This window comes from Nerophis lumbriciformis, linkage group LG07, assembly GCF_033978685.3.
Source record: "Nerophis lumbriciformis linkage group LG07, RoL_Nlum_v2.1, whole genome shotgun sequence".
In the NCBI taxonomy this organism is placed as follows: Eukaryota; Metazoa; Chordata; class Actinopteri; order Syngnathiformes; family Syngnathidae; genus Nerophis; species Nerophis lumbriciformis.
Window position 1 is genome coordinate 6,273,627 of NC_084554.2, and position 14,294 is coordinate 6,287,920.

General features: G+C 40.5%; 1 long non-coding RNA gene across 2 annotated transcripts; it reads left to right on the plus strand.

Annotated features, from left to right (window-relative positions):
- LOC133609867 (uncharacterized) lies at positions 1–11,135 on the plus strand. Of its 2 annotated transcripts, none has more exons than XR_012050541.1 (3): positions 1–381; positions 8,329–9,464; positions 9,583–10,133. It is a non-coding gene; the product is annotated as an uncharacterized lncRNA (long non-coding RNA). The 2 variants fall into 2 exon arrangements; XR_009815785.2 differs by lacking the exon at positions 1–381 and adding an exon at positions 10,176–11,135 and having other exon boundaries at positions 6,856–9,464; positions 9,583–9,651.
- Positions 11,136–14,294: the final 3,159 nt, after the last annotated feature.

The window sequence follows — 14,294 nt, forward strand, 5'->3', positions numbered from 1 at the left end:
AAACATCTTGAGGTTATTGCTTCGATGGAGAAAAGTGTACGACCTAAGTCGTCAAAAGTGTGGGAACACTTCACTTTAAAGACTTCAAAGAAGAGCGTTTCCTGCAAAATGGCACGGAAGTACAACATTGCTTCAGGAGCAGCTGAAAAGGAAACATGTTGGAGCCATGGATGAAGGGAAGAACTCACGCTACGTAACTTTTTAAGTCCATAGTGGCAACAAGCATTCATGAGTTCAGCTTTTTTGTGAGTAACGTTAACGTTATGCCTTTGTTGCAACGCGGGGCTGATAATGTGTCTCCGGCACATTTGACTCCGTTTTGAGAGAGAAAACGCAAGGTTAGCAATTTGGAAATAAACGTAACGGACAGAAATATCTCAGGTTGGTTTCATAATGGATCAATGTAAAGCTATATAAATATATTTAGATTTGAGTGACGCTTTAGTACAGACCTGGGCATTCTGCGGCCCGCGGGCCACATCCGGCCCTTTGTAAGTCCCTGTCCGGCCCGCGTGAGGCCAATCATAAATTACAAAATAAATTTAAAAAAGTATCTGTTATGTTATTGTTTTAAATAACACATCGTTGGATGACTTGCAGAACTGTCTTTTAATCACGATCACATATTACAAACGCTACTTCAACACTCGTGCGTACAAGGTGTGTACCTCTCTCAAGAGTCCTACCTGACACATACTATATATTGGTTCCTAGTCATTTGTAGACTCTTACTACCACCATGTGGTCAAACACTATCATTACATCCCCCTTTCTAAACTAAGCACCCATTGCTAATACAATGTTTGTATTAAACAAATAACTTGTTTTTCTATCTTGACCACATGAATATGCAATCTTTTCAAAAACTATCCATGCACCACAGTATTAGAAAACATTTAAAATATGTTTAAAAACATTAACTCTTTAGCTTGTCAATCAGTTTGATATTATACGAGTTCAATAATACACGTAGTCATCATTCACAGGTTTCTTGATCTGCCTTGTGGATCTTCTCAACACAGGTTCAGGATCGTCAGTCACATCTTCATTCATGTGCTGCATTGGCATTGTTTCACAGTCAGTAAGTGTAGATGAAACCTCGGACTCAGCTGTTGCTTGGTTTGAAACAGTCGGTGTAGATGAAACCTCGGACTCGGCTGTTTCTTGGTTTGGAACAGTCTCTGGAACCCTCAGCAAACTGCGACGATTGCGACGTAGTACCTGTCCTTCTTCACTCCTCACAGTATATGATCGTGGTGATGTTTCTTGAAGAACAGTAGCTTTGGTTTTCCAACCATCAGGACCTTCAATTCTCACTGTGTCACTTGGTGATAGTAGTGGGAGCGATTTGGCTGCTTTGTCATGAAACGACTTCTGCTTTAGCTTTTGTTGCTTTAGCTTCCGTTGTACTTTTTGACTCTGCGTTGGTGTAGACATACTTGGTAGTGTAGTACGAAGCTTTCTGTTCATCAGTAATTCAGAGGGTGACAAGCCACACTCAAGAGGTGTCGCTCTGTAGCTAAGTAGTGCTAGGTATGGATCAGAGTTACTATCCACTGCTTTCTTCAAAAGTTGTTTGAGAATATGTACTCCTTTCTCAGCCTTTCCATTTGACTGTGCGTACAGAGGGCTTGACGTCACGTGTCTGAAATCATAGTGTTTTGCAAATTGCTGCCACTCTTTACTGTTGAAACATGGTCCATTGTCACTCACCACAGTATGCGGTATACCATGTCTAGCAAATATATATTTGACATGCGTGATCACACAGTTTGATGATGTGCTTGATAGCAAAGCCATTTCAGGGAAATTAGAATAGTAGTCAATTACAACAACATACTCTTTGCCCTTCAAATAAAACAAGTCCATTCCCACTTTCTGCCATGGTGCAGTAAGAACTTCAGGCAATATCATGGGTTCTTTGGTTTGTTTGTTTCTGTATTTTTGACATGTTGCACATCTGCCAATCATGTTGTCAATGTCTTTGTTGATTCCAGGCCAGTATACAGTGTCGCGTGCTCGTCTCTTGCACTTTTCAATCCCTAGATGACCTTCATGGATTCTTTGTAGTATATCCTGCCTCAATGTTTGTGGAATGACTATTCGGTTTCGCTTCAGTAAAAGTCCATCCACAACACTTAGTTCACCTCTAACATGGAAGAACCGTGGGCTGGAACGTGGAGGCCATCCATTCTGCATGTTGGTAATAACACGCTGCAACTCTTCATCTTTTGCCGTTTCCTCAGCGATTAGTTGTGATTTTATGTCTGACACTGGAAGTGTAGCTGACACCATATTCACATGGTTTTGTACATCCTCTTCAGTATCACTGACGCTGATTTTCATGGGTGCTCTTGAGAGTGCATCAGCCAGTATCAAGTGCTTTCCAGGTGTATAGATGAGCTGAAAATCATATGGCTGCATCTTCATCATGAAACGTTGTATTCGTGGTGTCATGTCATTCAAGTTTTTCTTGATGATGGAAACTAGTGGGCGATGGTCTGTTTCTACAGTGAAGGTAGGGAGACCATAAACATAGTTGTGGAAGCTCTGCAGGCCATATGCTAACCCTAGACATTCCTTTTCTATTTGAGCATACCTACATTCAGCCTGTGTCATGGATCGTGATGCATAGGCTACTGGTTTCCAGTGTTCATCATCAGCCTGTAGTAAAACTCCACCCAGTCCATCTTTTGAAGCATCTGTTGACACCTTTGTTTTCTTTGTAGGGTCGAAGAACGTCAGCACAGGTGCAGTAGTGAGTGTTTCCTTCAGTCTCTGCCACTCATTCTCGTGCCTGGACGTCCACTTGAACTCTGTGTCATTGTGAAGGAGTTCACGAATGCAGGATGTTTTCACAGCAAGGTTTGGGATGAACTTGCCAATATAGTTGACCACGCCCAATATACGCTGTACACCTGTCTTGTCTGTGGGACTCGGCATTCTTTGTATGGCGTGTATTTTTTCATCATCAGGTTGAACGCCATGTGCACTGAGCTTGTCTCCCAGAAAAATTATCTCTGACACTCCAAACTGACACTTCTTTTTGTTTAATTTGAGTCCATATTGTTGTACTCTTTCCAACACTTTGGTCAGTCTTTCGTTGTGTTCTTTTGCTGTTCTTCCCCACACAGCAATGTCGTCGATGTACGCTCGCACGCCTTCCAAGCCTTCAATGATATGTTCCATTGCTCTATGGAATATTTCTGATGCAGATTTGATCCCAAATGGTAGGCGTTGGAAGCAGTAGCGACCAAAAGGCGTGTTGAAAGTGCAGTATTTGCTACTGTTTTCGTCTAGTTTGATTTGCCAAAAGCCATTTGACGCATCCAATTTTGAGAAATATTTTGCCCCAGCCATCTCACTGGCTATTTCTTCACGTTTTGGTATTTGGTAGTGCTCACGTTTTATGTTTTCATTCAAGTCTTTTGGATCCATGCATATTCTTAGATCGCCATTTTTCTTTTTCACACAGACCATGGAGTTTACCCAATCTGTTGGTTCCTCGATTTTCTTTATTACACCCAGTGTTGTCATCCGGTCCAGTTCCTTTTTGAGATGCTCTTTAAGTGCTGCTGGAACTCTTCGCGCTGCATGGACAACTGGACGTGCCTGCTCTTTATGCTGTATTTTGTATGTAAAAGGTAAAGCACCAAAACCAGTGAACACACCAGCGTAGTTCTGCACTATTGAATCAGTTTCAATTTTTTGAGCGCTCACATCTGTGTTCACAAGATACACTCTTTTCACCAGTCCTAAAACTTCACATGCTTTGTCACCCAATATTGACTCACGTTCCTCAGTGACAACTGAAAATAGCAGGTAGTGCACTTTTCCTTTTACAGTGACTCTCAATTTGCATGTGCCCAGACTGTCAATGCTACGACCATTGTAGTCTTTCAGTACAACTGTTGTTTTGTGGATTTTCGGTTTTTCTCTCAATTCCTTGATGTCTGACATGTTGATCAAGTTTGCCTTTGCACCAGTATCTAGTTTCATGTTAACTCGAGTTCCATTTATTTGTAGCGGTGCAATCCACTTGTCTTTTTCAACAGCATTGACTACTTCTTCAGTTTTATTTTCACTGTTCACTAGGCCAACAAAGAATGTTTCACCCAGATCAGTGTCCTCCACTACATTGACAGATTTTTCCTTTTTAGCGCATGGTTTTCCTTTAGCAAAACATTGTTTGGCAAAGTGATTTTTTCCATAGCATTTGGAACACTGCTTACCAAATGCTGGACACTGCTTTGGCTTGTGCTGCGATCCACAGCGCTTGCATTGGAACATGACGTCACTCTTCTGCTGTGCAGGCTGCGACTTCCATCCCCTTGACACGACATGCACATTGTCGCCTCCCACGCTGATGGCTGCGGTGGACGCCATTTCACCAAACGTCTTGACGTGCATCTGTGACAATTCTGCTGCATGACAAATTTTAATGGCATTCTCCAACGACAATTCTGTCTCTCTCAACAGTCTTTCTCTGACTTTTTTGTCTTCTATGCCACATACAATCTGGTCCCTTATCATAGAGTCCTTCAGTGTAGCAAAGTTGCAAGTTTGTGCTTTCAGCCTCAAATCAGTCACAAAACTGTCAAAACTTTCTCCATGAGCTTGCACTTTTGAACGGAACACATATCTCTCATATGTCTCATTCTTCTTGGGAGAGCAATGAGCATCAAACTTTTCAATGACAACATCCAACTTGTTTTTTTCATCTGGATTATCAAACACAAAAGTGTTGTAAACTTCAATGGCATGTGGGCCTGCTATTGTAAGCAGTAACGCTACCTTCCTTGCATCCGGCTTATCCTGCAGTGCCATAGCCGCCATGTACAGCTGGAACTGCTGCTTGAAGGTGCGCCAATTGCTGTCGACATTTCCACTTAGCTTCAGCTTTTCAGGTGGCTTCAAATCCATGTCGCTCTTCACAATACACCACTTCAATGTTCGTTCACTCCTGGTACCATGTTATGTTATTGTTTTAAATAACACATCGTTGGATGACTTGCAGAACTGTCTTTTAATCACGATCACATATTACAAACGCTACTTCAACACTCGTGCGTACAAGGTGTGTACCTCTCTCAAGAGTCCTACCTGACACATACTATATATTGGTTCCTAGTCATTTGTAGACTCTTACTACCACCATGTGGTCAAACACTATCATTACAGTATCTATCTCGAGTGTGCAATACGACGGTGCTGCTTTTGTTTTGAAAAGCGTTATTTGTATTACTTCCGTGCGGACGTATGCGCGTGTGTGATTGTGAGTGAATGTGAACAGCGGCAATCACAAATTACAAAATAAATTTAAAAAAAACATCTGTCGTGCGTGCAATGCAACTGTGCTGCTTTTATTTTGACGCTAAAAAAAGAAAAGTTGATGACGAATGGCGTGTTTTCAACAAGACATGGACTGCCAAGTATTTCTTTACAGAAATGAAAGGTAAAGCCGTGTGCTTAATTTGTGGTACACATGTTGCTGTGTTTAAAGAATATATTGTAACGACCTGCTGAAGTTGATGTTGTGTTCTTGAGTTGCGGAAATGAGGAGTGAGGATAGACGTGCGTGTGGAAGGAACGAGATAAGTTGAGCTGTGTTAGTATAGGTTGCTTAATAAAAGTTTAAAAAGAGCGTCAGACTTGGTGTGCACTTCTTCTGGACGCTACAATTGGTGTCGGAAGTAAAAGTTGTGTGCTCAGCCTGCTACGTCATCGGGAGGTACGTGCCACGATGTTTCCTGGCGACTTTGTCAAGATTGAACGGGAGGGGATGTCTGCGACGAGCTCACGTCCGGGATTCACACAAAGAGAGAGAGAGAGAGAGGGTGGAAGGAGAGAGGCAGCGTCGACAGGTGCAGTGCAGGCTGCTTGGCATGGGGGGATTCCGCCCTCAATGAAGACTCCCAGGTTTGATAGCAAGGCGAACTGGGAGGCATTTCATCCCACTTCTGACACCAATTGTAGCGTCCAGAAGAAGTGCACACCAAGTCTGACGCTCTTTTTAAACTTTTATTGAACAACCTATACTAACAGAGCTCAACTTATCTCGTTCTTTCCACACGCACGTCTATTCTCACTCATCATTTCCGCAACAGCAACGCTTCCTCCTTCTTCGCCAATCACCTTACAGGTGTGCTACGTTCACAACAAAGAGGATGCAGGATAAAGTGACAGAAATTGAAATTTTTGCATTGTAATATACACCAGGAAGTGTTGTGTAAGAAAGTGTTAAAAATAAAGCCATCAAAAGCCATCTGCTTTTGTATAAAGATAAGTTAGGTTAAATTAAAATATTATTATTATTATTTATCTTACGGTATATCAAAAATTGAGCAAAATTTAATTGAAATATTGTCGGTGTGGCCCTCCAGCAGTGCTCGGGTTGCTCATGCGGCCCCCGGTAAAAATGAATTGCCCACCCCTGCTTTAGTATAACTAAACGTTATGAAGGTGCTGGAATATTTCATGCTATTTTTCAGAGGCAGCCTAAAATGAATCCTTTATTATTCACAACAGAAACGTGTACAATATTTGATTCAGTTCTGATCTGATGAGTTACATTTCTGTGTTATTATTGCTGTATGCTGCACCCCCAATGTCCAGAACATGGTGCCAGTATGCTGGTTTGTTTCAATAAAATACCGGAAAGGATAGAAATGTAGTTTGTCTCTTTTATCCGATTATTAATCGATTAATCGAACTAATAATCGACAGATTAATCGATTATCAAATGAATCATTAGTTGCAGCTGTCACACCAAATTTATTCCCCCTACAAAAACCTTCTTACTCCTGGGGTCATTTCCTCTTACTTACGTCATTTCCTCTTACTTACGTCATTTCCTCTTACTTACGTCATTTCCTCTTACGTCATTGACAGCGATCGATAGAATCCAAATCTCCTGAAAATGGTGGTGTCACTGAATGACATTTGTCTTTATCTTTCCCAGGGGACTTATGTCAAACACCAGCAGGCTTAGAAAAATTCTAGGCGGAGTGTTAGGGCCGCTGCTGGGAACTTCTGTCTTCGTGGTAACGTGCAAAAAATATTAATTGATATATAATACTGTTAAATGTCTGTACTTTAACAATGTTTGGAACAAAACATTTGTAAACAATAAAAAATCATTTTACATTGCAGTTTTTTGCCTCATTTTAAAGTCTTGAAGAAATACCCAAGTATTTTCTTTATTTTTATGTTCTTATTCTAAATATTGTCGTTTGTCTGACCACGGGTCATCTGACTTCACTGAGGTACATATGTGCAGTGCTATTTACATTATGGACAAACAATTGGGCATCTACTTATTATTAGGCAGCGTCAATTATACCTCAACTGATAATTGGCTCATTACGGAAAGTGACTTGACACGGAGGGCAAAGTTTATAATTGTAGAGAATTCAAAGTCATGTCAGGGTTATTATCGGGGTTGTTGGCAATTATTTTTATTATTTGCTAAAAACTGCTCCTACTCACGTCTCAATACTGGGCTACCACGGACCAGCCGCATACAGTAAAGGTATGTTCTTACTCGAAGTTACAGTGAATCTCAGTAAATCGTGTTTGCCAACAATATCAACCTAAAACTCATTCGTCTTAAAGAAAAATTAACCCTGAAGTAGTGTTGACCCGTGGAAAACGAATCAAAAATTAATTCTCTGTCAAATGTGCAGTCAGGAATACCCTCAAGTTAATTTGTCCGATTAATACAGACGTTTTGTTAACGCTATATTATAAAAAAACAAGTATCCTCCCAGCGACGGGCAGTCAAAGCCGAAGTGTCATCGATCGCTGTCAATGACGTAAGAGGAAATGACCCCGGAAGTAAATGGGGGGGAAGGTTTTTGTAGGGGGAAAAAATTTGGCGTGACACAGCCCTACATTAAAGCTGCTTCACTAGCTTGCATTAAAAGTTGCTAGCAGCTAGCTAGGTACACTTGACAGAGCTATCTGACGCCCCCTCAGACCTGCTGTCCATGCACACTCCTACACACACTACTCTTGTAAGAATAACACTCATTGTGTAAGTCTCAATCTCTACACCCCCCCCCCCCAAATCTCACCAGTAGTGACCATTTAAAGGGTCATTTTTCACATTTTTCTTCCGTGGGGGCATGCCCCCGGACCCCCCTACTGTTGCTAGGTTACCAACTTAGACCACGGCGGCTACAGAAAAATCTAGAAGAAACACTGCAATTGAGTATATTAGGGTGTAAAAAAAAACAGATATAAAGAGCTCTCATCAGGCTTATATATCCAAGAGGTTAGACATGAATCATAACTTGTCTTTTTTTCTCTCTCTCTCTACAATGACAGATGGGATGGACCTGTAAATTGTGCAGCACTGTTGTACCAACCAAGAGTTATTTTTCAAAGCATTACAGACTGCACCATGGGACCTTTGGACACAGCCATGCCTTGCCTTGCATTCATGTAGGTTGCCCATGCTCTTTTAAATGCTGGACTTCCTTTCGCTCTCATCTGTCAAGATACCACCCAGGAGTCAAATTCCTCAACTCACCTCAAGTAAGTCCTTCATTCACCTGCCCCCTGTGTAAAAGGACTGTGCCAGAAGCACCAATGATATGATGGCCAGAACGTATACAATTGGAGACGACAGGAAGTGGTTGCCAAGTCTCCTGGGGTGGCAGAATTTAAGGAAAGATGGCCTGCCCTCTTCGAACCATTCCTGGTAAATGATTTATCATTCTATTTTTCCTGACCAAGTTTCCATTGTGACTTGGACATGACATACTAGACTCACTTTTTGCCTGAAAATGTATACTAAAACCCTTAATGTCAGTAACGGTCAACATTTGCTGTCTTACAGATTAAAGGGGAACATTATCACCAGACCTATGTAAGCGTCAATATATACCTTGATGTTGCAGAAAAAAGACCATATATTTTTTTTAACCGATTTCCGAACTCTAAATGGGTGAATTTTGGCGAATTAAACACCTTTCTATTATTCGCTCTCGGAGCGATGACGTCACAACGGGAAGCAATCCGCCATTTTCTCAAACACCGAGTCAAATCAGCTCTGTTATTTTCCGTTTTTTTCGACTGTTATCTGTACCTTGGAGACATCATGCCTCGTGGGTGTGTTGTCGGAGGGTGTAACAACACGAACAGGGACGGATTCAAGTTGCACCAGTGGCCCAAAGATGCGAAAGTGGCAAGAAATTAGACGTTTGTTCCGCACACTTTACCAACGAAAGCTATGCTACGACAGAGATGGCAAGAATGTGTGGATATCCTGCGACACTCAAAGCAGATGCATTTCCAACGATAAAGTCAAAGAAATCTGCCGCCAGACACCCATTGAATCTGCCGGAGTGTGTGAGCAATTCAGGGACAAAGGACCTCGGTAGCACGGCAAGCAATGGCGGCAGTTTGTTCCCGCAGACGAGCGAGCTAAACCCCCTGGATGTCTTGGCTCACTGATACAGGTGGGTTCAAAGTGGTTTACAAGTTTAAAACTGAATCATGCTCTAATAACGCTATCACAGATTTGGAGTAAATTTGCCAACAAAATGCATTTATTTATTCTTCTTCTATTAACTCTAGGACCCAAGTGCCTCTGCAGTGATGAAGATTTTGGGAGAGAGTGGACAGGAGCTAATCTCTGACTACTGTGTAAGTATTGTTTAAAAGCAGGTTTGGATCAGTCTGATGTACAAGCTTAAATTGGGTTTACTTTTATGTGAACTGACTGAACCAGCAGTTGTCAGGTGGAGGTCCAGCATGCAGCTAGTTGGCAGGAGCCCCAGGATAGCCAATTAGCATAGCACCACAGAGTGATGCCTTTCTGTCTTGTGTTTCTGTTTGCCCTAAAAAAAACAATGCAAACAAAAAATACTCCCCTTAAACAAGCATTAAAATATATATATATAACATATTACTGTTTGTTTGTTTGTTTTAATTTCTGGTGGTTCTATTCAGGTTTTTTATATGCAAATTAGAAATGCCAATAAAAAAACATGTGGCTGGAAATGCATCTATTGTACCAAGTTTAATGTACAAGATCTCAAATTAGAATTCAAAAGTTTTCAAAATGGTCTTCACAAAAGTAATCATTATCTGAATTAAATCACATAACTTATAATAAATATACAATTAGATGTTTTTTTTTTTTTAATTACTGTTTTTGTATCTCAAAGGGAAGTGCAGAGACCACTGTTCATGAGGACCTGGAAATGAAGAATATGAGCATCTACATCTGTCGTGAGCCAAATGCAGTAGGAATCATCATTGAGGGAATACCAGTCCTTACTCATCTTGGAAACCTGGCCAAAGCCTGCTGCTTACCTCTGGGGTTGACGTATGCACTTAATCTTGAGTATCCATCCAAACTTTCCAAAACATTTGAGGTGTTTCAAAGACTTTTTGTGGGACTCGACACACTGCGCCCAAAACCAACCCCCAAATTCATGACTCTCAAAAACAAGCTTCTAGCTTAGGCAGTGAGCCATGACTGTCAGCTTGCACTTTTGAACAGCTATTTTCTTGTCTGTTCAAAATCATTATACATTGTTCATTGAGTGGAATTCTTCAGAATGTTGTAACGGTTTGTCCTCTTCAGGTTTTATACAAAGCTCCAGGTCATCGTTTCTGGTGTGTAAATGAAGTTGTTTTATGTTTTATACACACTAAATTGCCCCACTGTGAAGCTCCAGCTGGTCAGAAAGAGGGATCTGTGAGTTGTTTAAGTTCAAATGTTTCAAAATATACACACTGAAAGACACTATGGTGAAGGTGTTCTGCTTGTGAATTGTTACAGAAGTACAGATAATCTTAATGTTAAATTGTTTTAGCAAGAAACTATACTGTGAATGTTCTAAGTACAACTTGAGATGCTGAGGTCATGCATTCTTTTATGCACTAAATACTGATGTTCTTGACTGTTAATACTGTCCAGCTTATTGACACGGTTTGGATATGGCTTGTGAAAACGTTTGAATAATATGTATACGGTTAAAAAAAGAAAACTACTGTGACGGTGTTCTATACAGCACTTTAAAAAGTTGAGGTCATGCATTCTATGCACTAAATATGGATGTTGACTGTTCATACTGTCCAGCTCATTGCCACTGTTTTTATATGGTAATGATTTAATAAAGGTTGGAATTTCATGTGTCTTGATTTTTTTATTATTATTCTAAGTAATTATTTTAAGCAGTTTCCATTTTCAAATCAAAGAAAGGGTAAGTTGGTCAAAATTAATAAAATTGAGTACAAAAATTATTTTGTCATCTACTTGTTACTTATTTTAATTAAGTCTTGCGTTTAATATGCTGATGTTTTTTTTACATTGATTTTACTCAATTTCTTGGCTTTTTCTGTAAACGACACTTAATCTCTTTGCATAAATCGAAATGCATATTATTAAGTTCTACTTACTCAAAATACCAACTAGTTGACTAAACTAACAAAAAATGCTTGGAAAATGTTGCCTTATTTTTATTGAGTTAGATCTAGGCAACAGTTTTTACAGTGTAATTGGAGCCTTGAATAGTTTAAATAATTGATAACATTGAGTTTGATTCATTATTATTTTTGAGCAATGACAGCTTTAAAGAGAAAACAACCTGCATGGCAGCTTTATTACAATCAACAATGCAACTTTTCTGTTACATTTCACCTGTTTTCACCTCTTTTATTACACTACTTAGGTTTTTTTTATATAGTATTTGTAGAATGTGTCGTGGGCCGTTAAAAGATTAGCTGAAGGCCGCAAATTCCGCCAAAGAATGTTTTCATTGGGTTATCTCACAAAATGAAACAGAAAATCTTGATATTGCTTTTACTTCTGCTATCAGACAATGTGCAACCAAATCCAGGACCCAGCTTCAATAACATCAGTACTGCTGATGAATTTAGAGCCGGGTCAGGCCTCCATTTCAATAATAGGAGTCTCCTGCCAAAATTAGACTTAGTCCAAATCTGGATTCCAGCAAGAAAATGCAGACTTCCTTATCTTATCTTAAGGTGGCTAAGTAAAGCAGTCTCTGACAAGGACGTTGCTATTAATGCATATAATGTCTTCCCATGCCATCGTCCTGGAAAAGGTGGAGGAGTGGCCATATATTTAAAAAACACATTTCTTGTTATCTTATTGTCAATCACTAAACCAGTGGTTCTTAACCTGGGTTGGATGGAACCCTAGGGGTTCGGTGAGTCGGCCTCAGGGGTTCGGCGGAGGTGAAGACACACCCGACTCATCGTGTAAATACAAACTTCTCCCTATCGGCGTATTACGGATACGGCAACAGCTGACTGATTTGCAGGTGTGTCATTTGTTGTGAGTTTATGCACTGTGTTGGTTTTGTTCTTTGAACAAGGATGTTCATGCACGCTTCATTTTATGCACCAGTAAAAAAATTATGGTAACGCTTTAGTATGGGGAACATATTCACCATTAATTAGTTGCCTATTAATATGCAAATTAGTAACATATTGGCTCTTAACTAGTCATTATTAAGTACTTTTTAACGCCTTATTCGGCATGGCCTTATTATAACCCTAACCCTCTAACCCTGACCCTAACCTATACTTGCCAACCCTCCCGATTTTCCTGGGAGACTCCCGAATTTCAGTGCCACTCCCGTAAACAACCATTCTCCAGAATTTCTCCCGATTTCCACCCGGACAACAATATTGGGGGCGTGCCTTAAAGGCACTGCCTTTAGCGTCCTCTACATCCTGTCTTCACGTCCGCTGTTCCTCCAAACAAACAGCGTGCCGGCCAAGTCGCACAATATTTGCGGCTTTTACAAGCACTTAAGTGAATGCCAGCATACTTGGTCAACAGCCATGGAGGTCACACTGAGGGTGGCCGTATAAACAAGTTTAACACTGTTACAAATATGCGCCACACTGTGAACCCACACCAAACAAGAATGACAAACTTTCGGGAGAACATCCGCACCGTAACACAGCATAAACACAACAGAACAAATACCCAGAATCCCTTGCAGCACTAACTCCTCCGGGACGCTACAATATACACCCCCGCTACCACCAAACCCCGCCTCCGAACCCCGCCCACCTCAACCCCCCCACACTCGCCCTAACCCTAACCAAATAACTCTAAATTAAGTTTTTATTACTTAGAATATGTTCCCCTAGTGTCCAAAAAACTCTAAATTAAATCTTTGTTACTTAGAATATGTTCCCCATACTAAAGTGTTACCAAAAACATATAACTTTGTCTTGGATTTGAAAAAAAAAAAAAGAACGTTTTATTTTTCACTAAAGAAGGGTTGGGTGAATGCGCGTATGAAAGTGGTGGGGTTCGGTACCTCCAACAAGGTTAAGAACCACTGCACTAAACAATTTGAACTTGACGTGTATTTCTGGTCTTGTCATCCTGGTCCGGACAGAAGGGCGACACGGCAGTGCGGCTGGATCAAAAATGAGGTCAGAGACGCTTGACTGAACAAAAAGTTGCTTTATTACAAGCGAGCGTGGTCATACAGAACTGCAGTTCCTGGAGGAGGTCAAGTCCAACAAATGTGTCACTCCTAACTTGGAGAAGCCGAAGCGGTTTTATATTCCTCCTTCCTGTCACATAGCAACATCCCATCTTATTGCCCATGTATTGCCTGAACTACTCCAGTCTACATGCAAATGTCAAACTAACTATTTAATGATGTGCTCAAACTGAAATACTACTATTTACTTCAAGTGATGGTGTGTGTGATAGAGTAGGTTAATCTGGATGCAGAATGCTGGTCTGATATCTTCTTAGGACAAGGACTCCGGTCAGAGAGTAGGGCACAGAGAGGCTTTCAGGCACTCTTTAATGATGAAGTTGAACAATTGTAGTATAGGTGTGTGTGGGGTGTGTGTGTGGTCTAAAGGGAACACATACAAATAATGATTAGGATACATTTAGGCAATATAATATGCAATAATACAACAGGATATGTATAATATTATATATAATATAATATACTCTACAATGTGTTATAAAACAAATATACAAACAAATGTACATGGACTATTAAAGCAGTCCATAAGAGATGAATGGAGAATAAGCACTGTTGATTTAGACAGTGATTTAAACGTGGTCTGTGTCGCCCTCTAGTGGTATGATAGGGTAACTACTGTGTAACAAGAATTATTAACAGGGCGAAAGTTGAGCTGGCGAATTATGTCGTCAAGCAAAAACATTGTTGCAAACAAACACTCGTTTAAGGCTACATCTAACACATTATAGGCATTTTAGCATTAATAACCGTGCTATATTAGACGTATACTTACATTTTAGTCAGGAA